The following is a 6612-nucleotide window of genomic DNA, read 5'->3' as shown; positions in this document are numbered from 1 at the left end:
TTTGTAAATTGATTTCATTTCCTCTATTTCAAAGATTTGTAGAGCCTTTTTAGTGGTATATTGAGTTGTATTGCACTTTCTTGACCCTCACTCCCAACCCTGATGTTAGTTTATGATTGGGTCGGAGTCGAGTGAGTGGTAGTCTTGATCATACTCCTTTTTAGTAGAGTATTGGGAGGGTGCATTATGGCATTTATGCATGGCTTGGCAGTATCTGCAGGACACCTATAGTTGATGGGGTTGAACATCGGCCTTTGTGCACATAGTAGCCTTCTGGGTGGGCGGAGCCCAGTCCCTTCCTAGGGGGACACGGCCCTAGGCGTAGGATCGGCCGGTCCTACGACTTATATTCTGCTTGCCGTCGGGCATAGTAAGACCCCGCGAGGTGCAGTATGGCTTTCCGCGGATGTAGAATTCCCGCGAGGTGCCGTTTAGTATATAGATGTGAGATGGATTTCTGTTCTGGATACTGGCTAGCATTTACATGATCAGTGTGGTGTCTTATCCTGCATATGCATATGATAGTGGGGAGTTGTTGCTGGTTCGCCTGGGGCGTAAAACCCACCTTCCGATAGCTGTCTAGCATTTACATTGTCGGTATGGTGTCCTATCCTGCATATGCATGTGACAGTAAGGAGTTGTTGCTGGTTCGCCTGGAACGTAAAACCCACCTCCCGACAGCTGTGTAGCATTTACATTATCAATATGGTGTCTTATCCTACATATGCATGTGACAGTAGGGAGTTGTTGCTGGTTCGCCTGGGGCGTAAAACCCACCTTCCGACAGCTGTCTAGCATTTACATTATTGATATGGTATCTTATCCTGCATATGCATGTGACAGTAGGAAGTCGTTGCTGGTTCGCCTGGGGCGTAAAACCCACCTCCCGACAGCTGTCTAGCATTTACATTATCAATATGGTGTCTTATCCTGCATATGCATGTGATAGTAGGGAGTTGTTGCTGGTTCGCCTGGGGCGTAAAACCCACCTCCCGACAACTGTCTAGCATTTACATTATCGATATGGTGTCTTATCCTGAATATGCATGTGACAGTGGGAAGTTGTTGCTGGTTCGCCTGGGGCGTAAAACCCACCTTCCGACAGCTGTCTAGCATTTACATTATCGATATGGTGTCTTATCCTGCATATGCATGTGACAGTAGGAAGTTGTTGCTGGTTCGCCTGGGGCGTAAAACCCACCTCCCGACAGCTGTCTAGTGATGATTTCAGCATATTGACACCTGATTTGTATGTTCCAGCATTATGATCTGTTGAGCATATTCATGAGTAGCATATATGTTTACTTGATTATTCCATATATGCTTCAGATGAGTTGATATTGATTGTGGTGATATTGATGATTTACTCCATATTCTCTATGTTGAGATCATGTTCATCTTGTTATTGATCTTGAGATTTCACCTCGAGCCATAATTATATCTGGTCTCATGTGCATAGTACTCTCTACTCCACTCACTGAGTATTCATATACTCACTTCCCAGTTTGGTGTTGTTGATTGCAGGGCAGGTATTGTATAGAGAGGAGCAGGGTTAGAGATTGCCTGCTAGCTGTGCCGCTCCATAGTATAGTATAATGTAGATAGAGGTTTATACCCTTTTGGTGCATTATAAACCTTCTGTTGTATATAGTGTATAGTTACAGTCATAGATCCTGTTGTGGATATGGGTTTGACCATGGATGGAATGGAAACCAGATTTTTATACAGATGAGTTATATGCCTGTGATAATGTATTGATATATATTGTCCAGGTTCATTATGTGACAGATTATGTGATTGCTGCTCTGACAGGTAGTGTTGTTGTATGTAATGAGATAATCCTGACAGTTCACCATTGGAAAGGTGATCATTTTGTGCATGCATCATGCCAAAAATTTTCAGAATTTATGGATGATCGATAGGTAATAGGGTTCTACGTGGTGGCTGGTGGCCTTATGCCTACCCGCACCCTAGGACCGTCGCGGCGGCCCGCCGGGAACGGGGCGGGGGTCGTGACATATTCACTCGTGCTAGAAAGGAGTATATGGCCATTTTGAAGATCATTCTTTACTGTTTTAAAATAATATTTGGGCTTGCTATTAACTATCATAAAAGCTTCATCTCAGCTATTGGATAGGACAACATGGCACAAACAAGATATGTAGGTTGGCTAAATTGTAGTTGCTCATATCTTCCAATCAAATACCTTGGGCTTCCTCTATGTGGGGGTAAACCTACCAAAGCTAATTGGATGGTCATGATTCAAAGAGTTGAAGCTAGACTGGCAACATGGAAAAGCAAATTCTTATCTTTTGGGGAGAGGTTAATATTAATCAACTCTGTACTCTCCTCTCTTCCTATCTATTATATGTCAATTTACAAGCTTCCGGCATGGGTGATCAAGAGGATTGATAAATAACGAAGATATTTTCTATGGTCAAGCTCTTCAAGGTGTCATGGAGTATCATATAAGGTTAATTGGAGTACAGTATGTCTTCAAAAGGAGGATGGAGTTTGGGAGTCCAGAATCTGGCTGAATTTAATATCTCTCTATTATCAAAATGGGGGATGGGGGTATTTTTCAAATAACCCAGAAATTTGGAGAAAGCAAGTACAATTTGCATACCATAGAAAAGTCAAATTATCTATGAGTTGGAAACCTATTAGAAGATGTTCTAATCTTTGGCGTGACGTTATTAATGCTCTCTCTGCCTTTTGGAATAGAACTTAATTCAAAATTGGCAAGGGACATAATACACTATTTTGGAAAGATTCTTAGGTTTGTGATACACCCTTTAATTCCTATTTTCTACTTTATATAATCTTAGTAGGAGAAAAAATGGTACTATCGCCAATCACTATGACCCACATTCTATGTCTTGGAAGCTTAGGAGGCCATCCTCTGCCTCCTTGAAAGCCCGAACCCAGTTCATTAATTTTTTGTATCTCTTGGTTTCGGTCACTATTAATCAGGTAGAAGACCAAATATGTTAGAAATTGAGTAGCAATGGATCCTTCTCCACAAAATCACTTTACCACTTCTTGAACACCTGAGATATCAAATGTAGATTTGCTAACTCATTATGAAAGCTTTCAATACCACATAAAATCAAATGCTTTCTTTGGTTGTGTTGGAAAAAGAAGCTTAACACTAGAGACAATCTTGGAAAAATATTGGGCAAGAATCTTGGCGGTTGTGTTTTGTGCCATGATACAAATGAAATTGTTGATCATCTCTGCTGCACCTGTAAGTTTTTTTCCACTATATGAAAGACCAATTGTTTGTCTCTTGGGGTGCTTCATCCTCAACTAAACTTTAAAAATCTATGCATTGATTGGAGGTTGAACCATTTTACAAAATGTGCTCAGCCTGTCATTCTCATATTGATTGCTGCTATATGTTGGACCTGTTGGAAGGAGCGGAGCTCCAGAATTTTCCTAAATAAAAGATATTCAATTGCCTCGATTATTGCAGGGGCACTTAGAATTTTCAATGATTAGGCGATGCTATGCGATCCTATTACGCAGATGGAGTTAGAAAGAATTTAGTCCAAAGTGAAGAATGTTATCTCTAAGCTTGTGGATGACTAATGCAATTGAGCTATATCAGTTGTTTTTTTTTTGTGCTAAGGAATGCTCTCATTTCAGATTGCTCGAGCAGAGGATCTTGTTCTTCCTTTTCAGTTGGTTCTGCCATTGGTTGCATATGATAGAGTTTTCAGCCAGCTACATCTTCTCTGAGATATCCTCTTAGAAGTTAAATATGATTGGAGCATATTATGTCCTGCTTACTGTTCAACTGTTATGCAGTCCTGAAAAGAAAAGACATTGCAGAATAGATCAGCTCGTCTTCGACCTGTGCCTCAGCTGCAATTAGCCTCTTCAATGACTAAAGGATTGCAACTTTGTCTCCTTCAACTACAGCTCCTATTCGTTATTCTTATGCCTTCTAGCAGTTATATTATGCTTCAGAGGAGGTACCAGACGTGGTATGAAAATTAGTGGTGGAAAATTGGTTGTTTCCTTGTTTCAAAGACTTTCTCAAGCTTCGGTGAAATTTGGAGCTTGTGGCCATTCTGGATTTTAGTGCTTTTTTTTGAAGATTTTTGTGAAATTGCTTGAAACTTTTTGGCAATTAATGCTCATGCTTATTGATCTGGATGAGATTTTTTCCTCCACTGATTATCAGACACTTGGTTTGGAACTATTTAGCTTCTTTTTCTCGCATCTCTTCTTCTCCTCTCTTGATAATATAACTTATCTCTGCCCCTCATTTCTGTTGTAAATATGATTAATCTTCAATAAAAGTCGGGTGGCTCTTTTTTGCCTCCCTTTTACATAAAAAAAAAAAAAAATCTTGTTTCCGTATCTCCTTGTTCTTCTTTTTGGATGGCTGTAGTCATGATAACCTTCTTTAGAAAATTAATTTCAACATTAAATCATCCACATATGGCCTCTTCTGTGAATGACAAGTGGCTAAACATGAACCTTCCAAGCGGACAACATAAATGGCTGACCAAATCTTGATTGGCCTAATGTTTTTGACCATTTACTCTAGTTGGACAATGACTAACTAATTTTTAGGTATAATATGTAGATAAGAGTTTGAAGAACGGTTTAATGTCTAAAATTAATGACTCTAGAGCTGACAACTAGAAACTAAGGAGCAAGAACAAGTTCATCGATACATATGTGAGGGGTTTCAGGTTTAAGCATGAGAGGTAGCATTACCACCCTACCTTTTTACAAAATAATATAAATAAAAGGCAACTAAATGTTAAACATAAATAGAAGATAGACGTTTGTGTTTTAATGGAGCCTTGTTTATGTAATCTCGAGTTACAAGAACATCACAAGCTCTGTTCTCATCAATGGTGTTAGGTGATATATTCATGGTAATGATGGTAAGCATCAATTATTTAGTCCGTGGTGTGCAGGTTATGAGAGCAACTACAAAACAAAAAAGAGAGGATCGTGTACATGATCATCATCATATAGAAGACAAACTTGCCAATTGTACGTTGCATACAATCTTGTCTCAAGAGCAAAAAGAAGAGGCCAAAATAATTGTTTAACACTTACTCCAACATAATTTCTATTGAACAATACAAGATATAAAGGAAAATGCTTTGGGGCTAAGGAGGATTCATCTGACGAGGATTGCGAAAATGGATAAGATAATATTCATTCAATCCGTTTTTGTATCTAAATATGTTTAAATATGAACACTAATTTTTTTTAAAGTTCAAATTAATAGTCATATTGCATTTGTATTGCATAGTTATCTAATATATATTCGAATATTTGATCATGATTATCTTTAATACAATTTACCTTGCATACAATGATGTTTTTGATTTGGCAGTTCATAGAGCTTAGTTGTCCAATTTGTATTTGCATTTATATCCACTGTTTTATACTCTCATTCTTTTAAAACAAATATAGAAATTGACTTTATTATCCATATCTATATTCTTGAAATGCGGATATAGCAATACCCAATCTGCATCTGTTTTCAGTCCTATTTCTTCTGGCCGATATGATGTAGGGTTGACAAAAGATTCAACCATCCTCGTCTATTGCACCAAAATTTCACCACCACACCAATTCCTTCATGTGGCGTAACCAGACAAACTTCTTGAGTGTGCTAAATGGACACCACCAGCATTACTATCGATTTATAAAGCATGCACCGAGTCTGATAGAAATTAACGATAATGATCACGTCAGTCCGATGCTTAATTTCGTTGAGCAGCAGGATATGCCGGACGCGGGGTTTATTTGTGTTCGTCTCACGTTTGAGTGGGCTATTCAAGTTGACGTGAGCTTAATTTCAAGATGACGGTATCATCACAGCTGAACAGACCGCAGGCTTTTTCTCCCTGCACACTCTGTCGTTCGATACTTTTCTGCTATCAGAACTGCTATCAAAGTCCACCTCAATACTTTTCTTTTTTTGTTCTCCCCCGAAAAAATTCTGGTTGAAATGGGGAGCTATCAAAACGCAAACCTAACTCTTCCAAAGCATGAGCCATTATTTAATCTTGTTTTAGATCCACAATAAAATATCTACTTCATATCCCAAATTAAAAATCCTTCCGTGAGACCCGAAACGTTAATTCTACGGCAATTTTAAAGCCCTTCCGGGAGTTACTCCAACTCGAAAATTCATAGAGAAACTACCCAAGGCTGTGGACATTTAAATAACACGCGATAGCAACAGAATTTTCTGAGCGACAACGCTTCATTTCTAAACCCGGCGGACGAGGGCGCTTCATTTCTACACCAGGTAAAAAAAACATTTGACCATGTCTAACTTACAACAAGAAGAAACAAAGACAGGCATCATAGCTGTAAGATTACGAGACAACATGATACGAGCATCATTGTTATGTGATACATATTTCAAATGCACCACAACCGAACGTATAAATTTGGTAAAATACTGCCATGTCCAGACGATATCACATGTCCCATGCCCATGCCAGCATATAAACAATTGCCGAAACCAATACAACCATTTCCAGCCGCTCTATAATTGGAGCTAAACTCTCGTTACGGATAAGAACCACATTTGCCAACAAGAATCACGAGAGAAAAAAAAAAACACCA

Source organism: Phoenix dactylifera, chromosome 1, assembly GCF_009389715.1.
Source record: "Phoenix dactylifera cultivar Barhee BC4 chromosome 1, palm_55x_up_171113_PBpolish2nd_filt_p, whole genome shotgun sequence".
Lineage (NCBI taxonomy): Eukaryota > Viridiplantae > Streptophyta > Magnoliopsida > Arecales > Arecaceae > Phoenix > Phoenix dactylifera.
This window is presented reverse-complemented; position numbering follows the sequence as displayed.